This window comes from Ranitomeya variabilis, chromosome 1, assembly GCF_051348905.1.
Source record: "Ranitomeya variabilis isolate aRanVar5 chromosome 1, aRanVar5.hap1, whole genome shotgun sequence".
In the NCBI taxonomy this organism is placed as follows: Eukaryota; Metazoa; Chordata; class Amphibia; order Anura; family Dendrobatidae; genus Ranitomeya; species Ranitomeya variabilis.
Window position 1 is genome coordinate 101,645,090 of NC_135232.1, and position 13,347 is coordinate 101,658,436.

Sequence of the window (13,347 nt, forward strand, 5' to 3'; positions counted from 1 at the left end):
GTTCAATGCAAAATATCAACTAAAATTACTGGAAGGTGAGAACTAGACAATGCATGAACGTTAAGGTGTAAGAAATATGATTTGTGATAAGTAGTGTTTGCACTTCAATGCCCTATACTTACGCTGCTCACTAAAGGTGCAATCTCTTCCTCGTGTAAAGTGGAAACGGATTAAAGGGTATCTGTCACCAGATTTTTGCTACACAATCAAGGAGCAGCATGATGTAGGGGCAGAGACCCACATTGCAGTGAGGTGTCACTTACTCTACTTGTTGCTTCAGTTTAGATTAAAAACTTTTATTTGCTGCAGATCTATCAGTCTGAATGCTGAGATCTGTATAACCCCGCCCACACCACTGATTGGCAGCTTTCTGGGTACACTGTGCATAGGCAGAAAGCTGCCAATCAGTGATGGGGGCGTGGTTTGACTACCTGGTAGCAGGCCAAGTAGTCATCTAGTGATAATCTCCTGTTGATAAAAGTAATTTTATAAAAACTACACCACGCAACCCAGTACGTGATACATCATTGGAATCAGGGTCTCTGTCCCTCTATTTTTAGGTTAGATAGCAATAACCTGGTGACAGATTCCATTTAAAATGGATTTTTCATTCCAGTATTTACCGTCGGATACGATTATCATTTCAAGTCTTTCCCCTTTGTACTTTATGCACAGTTTTTGGACACCCATCTACTCTACAGTGTAAATCGCTAGCATGCAATATATGATTTTAATCTAATATTTGCTTCTTTGACTTTGATGTCCTGTTTAATTATTTTTCATTTCTAATCACCTCAGTGGTTAGAATATTAGATATTGCAAGGTTTTGTTGTTTGTTTCACATGATCTGGTACCTCTTCCTGTTTTAGGATATACCAACCCAAATTTTATATTTTCTTTGTAGCATGACATTGCAGGACTTTTTTCTAGTATTTTTGTAAAAATGTAATCTTTATCCTCCATATATACAGTTGTATGAAAAAGTGTTTGCCCCTTTCCTGATTTCCTATTCTTTTGCATGTTTTGCATGTCACACTTAATTGTTTCAGATCACCAAACAAATTTAAATATCATACAAAGATAACACAAGTAAACACAAAATGCGTTTTTTAAATTAAGGTATTTATTATTAAGGAAAAAGAAATCCAGACCTACAGGGCCCTGTGTGGAAAACTGATTGCCCCCTAAACCTAAAAACTGGTTGGATCACCCTTAGCAGCAACAACTGCAATCAAGCGTTTGCAATAACTTGCAATGAGTCTTTTACAACTCTCTGGAGGAATTTTGGCCCATTAATCTTTGCAGAATTGTTGTCAATCAGATTAAGATCAGGACTTTGACTAGGCCACTCCAAATTCTTAATTTTGTTTTTATTAATCCATTCAGAGGTGGACTTGCCCGTGTGTTTTGGATCATTGTCCTGCTGTATAACCCAAGTTTAATTCACCTTGAGGTCACAAACAGACATTCTCCTTCAGGACTTTTTGGTAGACAGCAGAATTCGTGGTTCCATTTACCACAGTAAGTCTTCCATGTCCTGAAGCAGCAAAACAGCCCCAGACCATCACACTACTACCACCACCATATTTTACTGTTGTTATGATGTTCCTTTCCTTAAATGCTGTGTTACTTCTATGTCAGATATAATGTGACATACAACTTCGAAATAGTTCAACTTTTGTCTTGTCAGTCCACAGAGTATTCTCCCAAAAGTCTTGGGGATCATCAAGATGTTTTCTTGCAAAACTGAGATGAGCCTTTATGTTCTTATTGCTCAGCAGTGGTTTTCATCTTGAAACTGTGCCATGCAGGCCATTTTTGTCCAGTCTCTTTCTTATGATGGAGTCATGAACACTGTCCTTAACTGAGTCAAGTGAGGCCTGCAGTTCTTTGGATGTTGTTGTGAGATGTTTTGTGACCCCTTGGATGATTCATCTCTGCGCTCTTTGGGTAATTTTAGTAAGCTGGCCACTCCTGGGAAGGTTCACCACTGTTCAATGTTTTCGCCAATTGTAGATAATGGCTCTCACAGTGGTTCGCTGGAGTCCCAAATCTTGAGAAATGGCTTTATAACCTTTTCCAGACTAATAGATCTCAATGACTTTGTTTCTCATTTGTTCCAGAATTTCTTTAGATCGCGTCATGATGTCTAGGTTTGAGAAACTTTTGCTCTAGTTTACAGTGGGTACGGAAAGTATTCAGAACCCTTTACATTTTTCACTTTTGTTTCATTGCAGCCATTTGGTAAATTCAAAAAAATTCATTTTTTCTCATTAATGTACACTCTGCTCTGCACCCCATCTTGACTGAAAAAAACAGAAATGTAGAAATTTTTGCAAATTTATTAAAAAAGAAGAACTGAAATATCACATGGTCATTTGTACTCAGACCCTTTGCTCAGACACTCATATTTAAGTCACATGCTGTCTATTTCCTTGTGATCCTCCTTAAGATGGTTCTACTCCTTCATTGGAGTCCAGCTGTGTTTAATTAAACTGATAAGACTTGATTTGGAGGCACACACCTGTCTATATAAGACCTCACAGCTCACAGTGCATGTCAGACCAAATGAGAATCATGAGGTCAAAGGAACTGGCCAAGGAGCTCAGAGACAGAATTGTGGCAAAGCACCGATCTGGCCAAGGTTACAACAGAATTTCTGCAGCACTCAAGGTTCCTAACAGCACAGTGGCCTCCATAATCCTTAAATGGAAGAAGTTTGGGACCACCAGTCCAGCCAAATTGAGCAATCATGGGAGAAGAGCCTTGGTGATAGAGGTAAAGAAGAACCCCAAGATCACTGTGGCTGAGCTCCAGAGATGCAGTAGGGAGATGGGAGAAAGTTCCACAAAATCAACTATCACTGTAGCCCTCCACCAGTCAGACCTTTATGGCAGAGTGGCCTGACGGAAGCCGCTCCTCAGTGCAAGACATATGAAAGCCCGCATAGAGTTTGCTAAAAAACACACGAAGGACTCCCAGATTATAAGAAATAAGATTGTCTGGTCTGATGAGACGAAGATCGACCTTTTTGGTGATTATTCTAAGCGGTATGTGTGGAGAAAACCAGGCACTGCTCATCACCTGCCCAATACAATCCCAACAGTGAAACGTGGTGGCAGCATCATGCTATGGGGGTGTTTTTCAGCTGCAAGGACAGGACAACTGGTTGTCATTGAAGGAAACATGAATGCGGCCAAGTACAGAGATATCCTGGATGAAAACCTCTTTCAGAGTGCTCTGGACCTCAGACTTGGCCAAAGGTTCACCTTCCAACAAGACAATGACCCTAAGCACACAGCTAAAATAACAAAGCAATGGCTTCAGATCAACTCTGTGACCATTCTTGACTGGCCCAGCCAGAGCCCTGACCTAAACCCAATTGAGCATCTCTGGAGAGACCTGAAAATGGCTGTCCACCAACGTTCACCATCCAACCTGACGGAACTGGAGGGGATCTGCAAGGCAAAATGGCAGAAGATCCCCAAATCCAGGTGTGAAAAACCTGTGTACTAGCTCAAAAGGGGGCTTCTACTCAATACTGAGCAAAGGGTCTGAATACTTATGACAATGTGATATTTCTGTTTGCTTTTTTAAATAAATTTGCAAAAATTTCTACATTTCTGTTTTTTTCAGTCAAGATGGGGTGGAGAGTGAACATTAATGAGAAAAAAATGAACTTTTTTGAATTTACCAGATGGCTGCAATGAAACAAAGAGTAAAATTTTTTAAAGGGGTCTGAATACTTTCCGTACCCACTGTACTTTGTCAGGCAGGTCCTGTTTAAGTGATTTCTTGATTGAGAACATGTGTGGCAGTAATCAGGCCTGGGTGTGGCTAAGGAATTTGAACTCCGTTTCCCAAACATGTGATAAACCATAGTTAATTTATGGTTTGTTTTTTTTGGGGGGGGCAATCATTTTTTCACATAGGGTACTGTAGGTTTTGATTTCTTTTTCCCTTAATAATATAAACCTTCATTTAAAAACTGCATTTTGTGTTTACTTTTGTTATCTTTCTAATATTTATATTTGTTTGGTGATCTAAAACATTTGAAGCAAACCTGTCAACAGAATTTTGCTGAGTTAACTGTCAGGTTGCCGCCGTTACACTGATTAAAATGATATCTGGGTTGAAGAAATTCATCTTGTGGTTGTTGTTTAAACTTTGTTTGCAGTTTTCAGCTAATGAGATTCTCGTGCTTTGGGGCGAGACTGTGGGCGGATCTGTATTTGGTGCTCCGGCCTCCGCTTAATCCTTGTGGACTTAAATGACACGTCCCTGATCCTTCAGTAAGCTGCCTATTATTTTAAATACTGCACTTGTGCAGTTTATCAAGTGGTCTTCACAAAACAATAATTAACTCCAGCAAAATGGCGGCAGCAAGTGATGCTCTCATCTGCGACGCCCACCAGTGTGTTGACCCCCATGTTTCCATGGGTCTTGAAATGCGTGCCTCAGCACCGGTCAGTTTATGTCGGACCATTGCTTTGTAGTTGAAACTGTGAGCCCCTCTATTTGGTTGGTTTATATTATGCTGTGTCATGGCAGCCTGCATTTGAGCGTCAGTGGGTCTAGTTTTATTCATAATCGTCTTGTATTAGGCATATTGCAATACGATATAACATAACAACAACAAAAAGACATTGACTGCACATCCAAATATTATAAATACATTTACAGCACTTAAACAGAATTTTCAAAACTGAACACAAGGTTCGTACATTTTGATCAGAATGTATCAGCCCACTGCCACGTCATGATGAACCTCTTAGTGGTTCTCCATCAAAGAGCTGTGCAGCACTGTACCAGCAGGGGGAGCAACCCAACTGCTCTACATCATTCATGCTGCCAGGCTAAGCCCCCAAGGATCTTGGCCAACCCAACCCACCGACCCAACCCACCGACAAGCACTGCAGCCACAATGGACACCAAAGGGGATTTAGTAGTAATCCTGAATTCTCATTCCCACAAGTATAATTATTCTTATGTGGAAAATGTAACTTATCTAATGCATAGCCATATATTGTGGCAGTGGTTTTACACATGTGAATGCTGCTTATCTAGCAGTGATGTATTATAAGAAAAAGAGAAAAAAAGAAGGAAAGAGAGAGTGAAAGAGAAAATGTAAAGCTCTACATAACAAAAACAAAATCAAGGGATGATAGATAGATATATAGATAGATAGATAGATAATACATAGATAGATAGATAGATAGATAGATAATACATAGATAGATAGATAATAGATAGATAATAGATGCTAGATAGATAGATAGAATAATATATAGATAATAAATAGATAGATAGATAGATAGATAATAGATAGATACAGTAGCTAGATAGATAGTTAGATAGATAGATAGCTAATAGATAAATAGATAGATGATAGAGAGATAGATAATAGATAGATAGATAGATGATAGATAATAGATAGATGATAGATAGATGATGGATAGCTAATAGATAGATAGATAGATAGCTAATAGAGAGATATATAAATAGATAGATAGATAATAGATAGATGATAGATAATAGATAGATAATAGAACAATGATTGATAGATAATAGATGGTAGATAGATAGATGATTGATAGATAATAGATACCGTAGATAGATTTTGAAAAAAGAAAAGAAGAAAAAAAAGAATTGAAAGGAAGAGAGAGAAGAAATAGAGAAAGAACATGTAAATCTCTACGTAAAAGTTAGATACATTCACTTACATTCTGAGCAGCAAAAGCATTCCGTGAGTGTGAGCGCTTGCCAAGACCCTCCATATGCTTCCATGTCCTTATGGTAAACTGACTGTGCACTTTCTATGTGTGTTTATACTCAGCTACAGTATACTCTATAATACACTGAGACACAGATTTTCTTCTAAACTATTTGGGCCATTGATTTCTAGAATATTTCTAGAATTTCGGGACCTGTGGATTTTTCTTAGAATATACACAAAAAAAGCAAAAAGAATTACAACAACCTGATATTTTCACAGCATACTATGTGAGGTTATGGAACCTGTGTGGAGAAAAGCTTCATATATTTCTGATGTGTTTCTATTTCTAACACGAACACTGGATGCGTTGCCGCATTTCCTGACATATTGTCATTATTATCTGACTTTTCAGAGTCTATCACTATAGCTCATCTTACGGTCCCTCTTTTGTGTATTCTGAAGGTTTGGTTTAGTTTGATTGCCTAGGAACAAGTTGTCTTCCAGTCTGAATGATTACTATTTGGTCATGTGTGGTTGCATTTACTGAAGTGGTCACAGGAAGTTTCGTCTGCTATACAGTAGACTGCCTCTGCATTCTACACTGGCTTATATTAAGCCCCTCCCTCTCATGGAGCATCAGGGAGCTAAGAAGACTATACAAGAAGTCATACAAGCTCTAAGGAATTACCTGTCAAGACAAGAGATAAAATGTGGTTAAAGTACGTTATGTTTGTACTGAGAAATAGTCTTAGGGGAGACAAAATGTAGCAAAAAAAGAACATAAAATGTGTTGCGTCTTCACATCCATCCTCTACAAAAATACGATTCAGACTGTTTTCTTCTCTAATATGCAGCTGATTGCATGTCCTGCTGCTGATGTTAGAGACTGTTTTCTTCCAGTGTTGTGCTATATAGACTATTAAAGTGACTCGTTATGCACAATATACAGTATCCATGCAGTGTTTTCTTTCTCAGAGAGAAGTTATAGGCAAAAGGGACTATAAAAAAAACACTTATTCTGCATCCATTGTTACACCTGATGCCTGTAATCTGTTGTCAGGGCACCAGTTTTACAAGGCAGGCAGCAATTCTCACCCTCGAATATATGTGCTGATTATCATCCATTCACTATTCATTCATTATTGCAGATATAATGTATAAAGCTACATTCACCCTTTCAATTAGATAATAGGATTAATGTAAAAAAACAACAGCTCCGTGGCTTAAAGAGTAACTATATTAATTTTAAGTTTATAAATCAATAGTAGACATGAAAATAAGCAACTTTGTAATATATCTTATCCGAGAAATCTGCTTCTTTCTCTGCCAGAATTGGTCATTCGTTATCAAAATTCTCAATTCATGGATGAAATCTGTATTCAGTGAACACAGACATTCCCATTACTGAGATAATAGATGGCATTTGGTGCTCATAAAGGTCTATGGAGAGGAGAGGAGCTAGAAGTAGAGGGGAAGAGCTAGAAGTGGAGCGGAGGAGCTAGAAGTAGAGGGGAAGAGCTAGAAGTAGAGGGGAGGAACTTGAAATAGAGGGGATGAGCTAAAAGTAGAGGGGATGTACTAGAAGTGGGGGTGGGGGCTAGAAGTAGGGTGGAGGGGATAGAAGTAGAGGGGAGAGTATAGAAGTAGAGGGGAGGAGCTGAAAGTAGAGGGGAGGAACTAGAAGTAGAGGGGAGGAGCTAGAAGTAGAGAGGAGGGGCTAGAAGTAGGGGGGAGGGTATAGAAGTAGAGGGGGGGGGGATAGAAGTAGAGGGGAAGAGCTAGAAGTAGAGGAGAGAAGCTAGAAGTAGAGGGGAAGAGCTAGAAGTAGAGGAGAGCAACTAGAAGTAGAGGGGAGGAGCTAGAAGGAGAGGGGAGGAGCTAGAAGTACAGTTCTTTCCTCATCCCGTTCCCTCTTGTCTACATAGAATCTTATCAGTAGTAATTGACATCTCCTGTATCAGTAATGTAAAAAAACTGTCTTCTGTGTACACAAAGGAGGAAGGGAGGAGAGAATAACTGTTTCTAGTTCCCTCCTTGTCCCCTTCTCCTCTCCATAGAGCTTTATGAGCACCAACTATCATCTCCTATCTCAATAATATATAAGTTTGTGATCATTGAGTGAAGATTTTACCTATGAATTGAGAATTTTGAGAATGAATGAGCCCTCCTGGCGGAAAACTGAGCAAAGTTGCTGATTTTCATTTGTACTACTGGTTTATGAAATAAATGAAATAAAAATTAAAAAGACAGTTGCTCTTTAACAGTTGTTAAGAAAAGCAGAGGAATCACATTGATATTTATGGGATCCATCTGGATTTCTTTATTTGTCAGTTTTTGGAACGTAAGAAAATGTTCTGCATGCTGCTCTTTATCTTTTATTCTAAATACGGAGGCATAACTGAATCCAGACGGACCCCATAATAATCGATATGGACCCTCTGCTTCCGTTTGCATCAATTAGGATCCTTTTGAACATGAATTCTATTTTTCGGTTCTTAAAAACGGAAGAAACAAAGAAAATGTCAAAATGTAGAAGGTTAAAATAAAATTGTGTGTAATTCATAGTCCAATAGGGGAACCAATATTTGGACAGAGCACGCTATAATAATAAAATGTCTTTTGTATAAATGGTACCAACCATTTCATGACTTAGAGGATTGTGTAGAGTCCTTGAGCGCTGTTACATGTGTTGGCTTCTACGTAGAGGACTGAACAGATGGCACGGTAGAGAAATTGATGATTTCAGACACTTAAGCCATTACTGGCACAGGGGACACAGGCTTAATCAATAAGAGACTAAAAGTCAATATCAACAGTAATTGGAGCACAGAGATACTCAGCGTGTAAGTGCTACCTTAAAGGGGTCTTCCGGGATTTAAGAAAGAAATAGTCGTAGATGTGTTAAAAAGCTTAGGACTTATTCTGTCCCCACCGCTCCACCGCCATCACACCAGTAGTCCCGGCGAGTCCTACTACAATAGCATCATGCCATCCATGCCATGAACGATGGATGTGATCCACTGCAGGACCAGCAGGGGCCACCTGAGCTTTGGCACTGGTGCGTCAGAGTATTGAATAGGTAATAGTTATTTTATTATATGGACACCTCTCCAGCCGTCAAGCAGGCAGTTGTTTTAGGTGAACCTGTCTCTGTTTTGTTCCAGCTCCTCCCACCTCCGCTGCCTTCCCCCCTCCATAGACTTTTATGGGCAGCAATTTTCATCTCACTTCTCAGTGAACTCAAAATCTGCCATGGGTGACAGCAAGCTAAGAGTGCGTGGTCAATCCAGGGGAGTAAAGAGAATTTTTTCAGTAATAAGATATTATAAATCTTATTTTCAATTGTACTATTGATTTGTGAAAAAAAAAAATTAAAAAAATGGTTGTTCCCCAAGTCTTTTTTGCTAATTCAGCATTTTCTAGCCTGATAGACAAATAGTATGAGTTTGCATTACATTTATACATCCTCATAATGTCATGTATGCTGCGTTGTAAAGATCTCTTTACATTTGCATTAATGGGGTCTGTCTTGGCCTCTACAGCTTTGTGGTATTTTTGATTAATGCCGTCTGCTGCTCTGGTTATGGCTTGAAAATACAAGAAATCTGATGAAATCCTAACTGACTCCATTAAAACTGACTCCAGTTAACTGATGAAGCCCCAATTGACTCCATCCAATCCTTTACACAAGGCCAAAGTATACATTAAAAATATATAAATTGTATTAATTAAATTGTAAAAAATGAAAAGTACTAGTACAGACAATAGGTGAATACACCCGGATGTGGTTTAACATTAATATATGCTCCTCATACCTAGAATTGGTATGGCCCTCATTTGTACAGATAATAATATAAATATTTAATGTAATCCTATCCCATATAGTCAGGACAACCAATTACTATATTCAGAAAAAACCCTGGATGAAGCGTTTCAGTGCGAAACGCACGCCGGGTGTGGTGGGTCCCCGGTAACAACTCTTGAGGTAATTACACATGTTTTCTGTACCAGTGGTGTTTTCAGTTTTTACCTTTGATTTTAAAATGTATTCAATAAAATGTATATTTTTTGAATGTATACTTTGGCTTTTTGTAAAGTTCTTTTTTTGGAGCTTCTATGATTCTTTGCTTTATGGCCACAGATATAGAGGTGTATAATATTTTGGTGTATGTAATAAATGGGGATACAATTGCTAGGATCATCTTGGACCACTACTGTTCCTGAGATTGAAGGAGTCCCAGAGGTGCAGACCTTTTGTTCTCATGATCGTGGTGGTTCTATTGGGCAGACCTCCAGACCTCCAGTCATCACTATGTTGTATCTAATCCATACCATATGTCATCACTTACTCATATGGGAAAACCTCTTTGATTCATTGAGATCCAACAGGGTTTGCAGTGATCCTTTTTCATGGTTCCATGTTAACTGAAGCCACGGTGCTAATGTGAACAGATTCTAAGGATGCCAACACCGACGTAGCTTTGCCTTGCCGGAAGCTGGAAAGTCTATAGTTTGGCTTTCTGTCACTATAGGACACTATAAGATTCAGTTTCTAGACTAGTCCTACATCCAGGGGTGAACCTAGCCTCTCTGCTGCCTGAGGCGAACTGCAAAACGGCGCCCCCCGTCACGTAGTGAAATCAGTAGAAATAAGTCTTAGCAGGACCATATCTGACAACCTCAGCTCATCCACATAGGGTAACACACACCAACTCTGCTATATCCCACTTCCTTACTGCTTTCAGATCTGAAAACTCCAGCTGGTTAACATAGCTTATCTACTTCTGACAGCCTGATGGAGGGAAGCTGTGAACCATGACAGAGCAGTGCAGCAGCAGCATGTGGGGGCGGGTGATGTTTTTTACAGTTACTTACTGCCGGTTACTGCTCTGCGACTAGTCCGACTCCCAGCAATGTGTGTGTCCCAGCAGGTCAGGAGACTGGGCACCGCCTCTGCACCGCTGCCCGGGTAAGTAACAGTCACCTGCCGGGCACGCCGCACTTTAGATTATTGTGACACTGCACTGTCAGCAAGTGTCAGGGCAGGGATTACAGGGAGAGTCAGCACCAGGTATTCTGACTGCCGCTCTGCCGCCCCCCTGTCTTTAATGATGCTCCGCCGCCTGAGGCAAAGTATTCAACTTGCTTCATGATAGCAGCACCTCTGCCTACATCTAAGGCAATGACATGGTATCCTCGCTGGTACCCGGCATGGAGCACGAACACCTCCAGACCCACTTCTTATCTGTGCCCCTTTTTTTATACCGTTCTATTGACTTCCATCAGTATGTAATACAATACAAGCCAATCTGAAACGTGTTTTTCTTCAAGGATTGAAATGAGAAAATGTACAATTTTAGCAAATTAGTAATACACGAAAAAAGGAAAAAGCTTTTCTTTACTTCTAAATAAAATATTCCCACAGCCTCTGTCTCTTTTTCTCGTGTTGGTTTCCATAAAGAATACATCAGAATATATTTGAAGCATCGTATTCCGGAAATGGTTTCTAGCTTGTGAGTCTTGAATAAATCAGTGAGACCACAAAGAGTTAAGTAATAACGCGGTGTAAAGACCAGGGTTAGTCTGCATTACACAAATAACAATGTAATCCTGTAACAAGATGGAGTTCCATGTGAAGATCTGGGGTGATCCGTCATCTGCTCAGGGATTAGAACATATCCTCTTAGACAATGTGCCACGTCAATATATTTCTTCGTTATCTATAATCATTTTAGATGCAGTGACCCGGATCGCAACATAGGTGCTAAACATAAGAAGCAACAGTGTCTGCAGTGCACATTACGTCTCGATTTAGCCTGTACACCACTGGTTTACAGAGTAAATCAACATAAAACACATAAAATAATACTATATATATATATATATATATATATATATATATATATATAAAGGGAATTTGTCATCAGAAAATGTCCCAATGTTTAAATCAGTTTCTGTTAAGTCTATTTTTTTAAATAGTTTTTTTTTTAATTTTTAAGATCACAAAATTAAAAAATTAAAATTTGCAATTTTCATACTGGAAACTAGGCTTTGTACAAGGCTCATACTTCCTGCTCTTTCAGCAGTCTCGTTATCATCGCATACATGATTATAATGAAAGTTAACAGATCTGTGTACAGTAAATAGCTCAGGATCCACCATTGACAAAAGTGTATGTCACAGGTCACCTCCTCTCCTTCCTTGTACAATGACCTTTGCCCAGATTAGAGCATACTAAGACAAGGATAAGAAGGAAGGTCGGCTCACCGGAGTGATAAGGATAATTGCAATGGAAAACTCGTTGTACTGCAAGTTCCATGAGGAAACAAAAGATCCAGCTAAAGGAATCCTAAAAATACACATTTTATTTAAAAAATATTAAAATACAAAAAAAATCCTTCCAAAAGCAGTCACATTCCAGACACAGCTGTTGTGAATTTGGATTCTGGGCTCCCCCGGTGGCCGCTTGTGGAATTGGACTTGTCATCCTCTTTCCTGTTTCACCTGGTTCCATCAGTAGTGGGTGTCGCTATTTAAGCTCATTTCTCTGGTGGTTTCTTGCCGGTCAACAATGTTATCTGATGCCTCTCAGTGCTTGTTCCTGCTTCTAGACAACTTCTAGATAAGTTGGACTTTTGTCCATGTTTTGTTTTGCCTATTTGTTCCAGTTCACAGCTGAAGTTTTGTTACTGTGTCTGGAAAGCTCTCGTTGATCAGGGATTGCTACTCTGGCGTTATGAGTTAATGCCAGAGTTTAAGGTAATCTCTGGATGGTGTTTTGTTAGTGTTTTTCTGCTGACCATGAAAGTATACTATCTGTCTTCTGCTATCTAGTAAGCGGACCTCAAATTTGCTAAGACTATTTTCCTGCTGCGTTTGTTGTTTCATCTGAACTCACCGTCATTATATGTGGGGGGCTACTGTCTTCTTTGGAATATTTCTCTAGAGGTGAGCCAGGTCTTATATTTCCCTCTGCTAGCTATTTAGGTCTTAGGCCAGAGCTGGGCATCTAGCTATAAATAGGAAATGCTACCTGGCTATTTCTAGTTGCGCGGCAGGCTTAGTTCATGGTCAGTATAGTTCCATCTTCCGAGAGCTTGTCCCTCTATAGGCTTGCTATGATCTCTGTCTGCAGAGATCATGACACACAGCCCTTAGTCATTCTACTTCAGAGTCAGCCTATTACTGCTAGTGTCCATTTGCCCAGCAGTATAATATTAGGTCTAGAGATCAGTGTGAACATTTGCAAGATGTATATTTTTTCATATAGATAGTTATACGAAAAAAAAAAAATTGTAAGAATTACATTTAACATAAAACATGATTTACGTAACAGGTAATTTTCTGATGACACATTCCCTTTCATCTATTATTTATTACTGATTCAGAGTTGCAATCTGTATAAGGCCACGTTCACACGTTCAGTATTTGGTCAGTTTTTTACCTCAGTATTTGTAAGCCAAAACCAGGAGTGGAACAATCAGAGGAAAAGTATAATAGAAACATGTCACCACTTCTGTATTTATCACCCACTCCTGGTTTTGGCTTATAAAGACTGAGGTAAAAATTGGAGGAAAAGTATAGTAGAAACACATCACCATTTCTGTATTTATCACCCACTCCTGGTTTTG

The 13,347-nt window shown here is 39.3% G+C and overlaps 1 protein-coding gene across 8 annotated transcripts in view; it reads left to right on the forward strand.

The window, feature by feature from the left end:
- Window positions 1-13,347, forward strand: part of HOMER1 (homer scaffold protein 1) — a 136,243-nt gene that overhangs the window by 49,280 nt on the left and 73,616 nt on the right. The gene's annotated exons all lie outside the window — the stretch shown is intronic.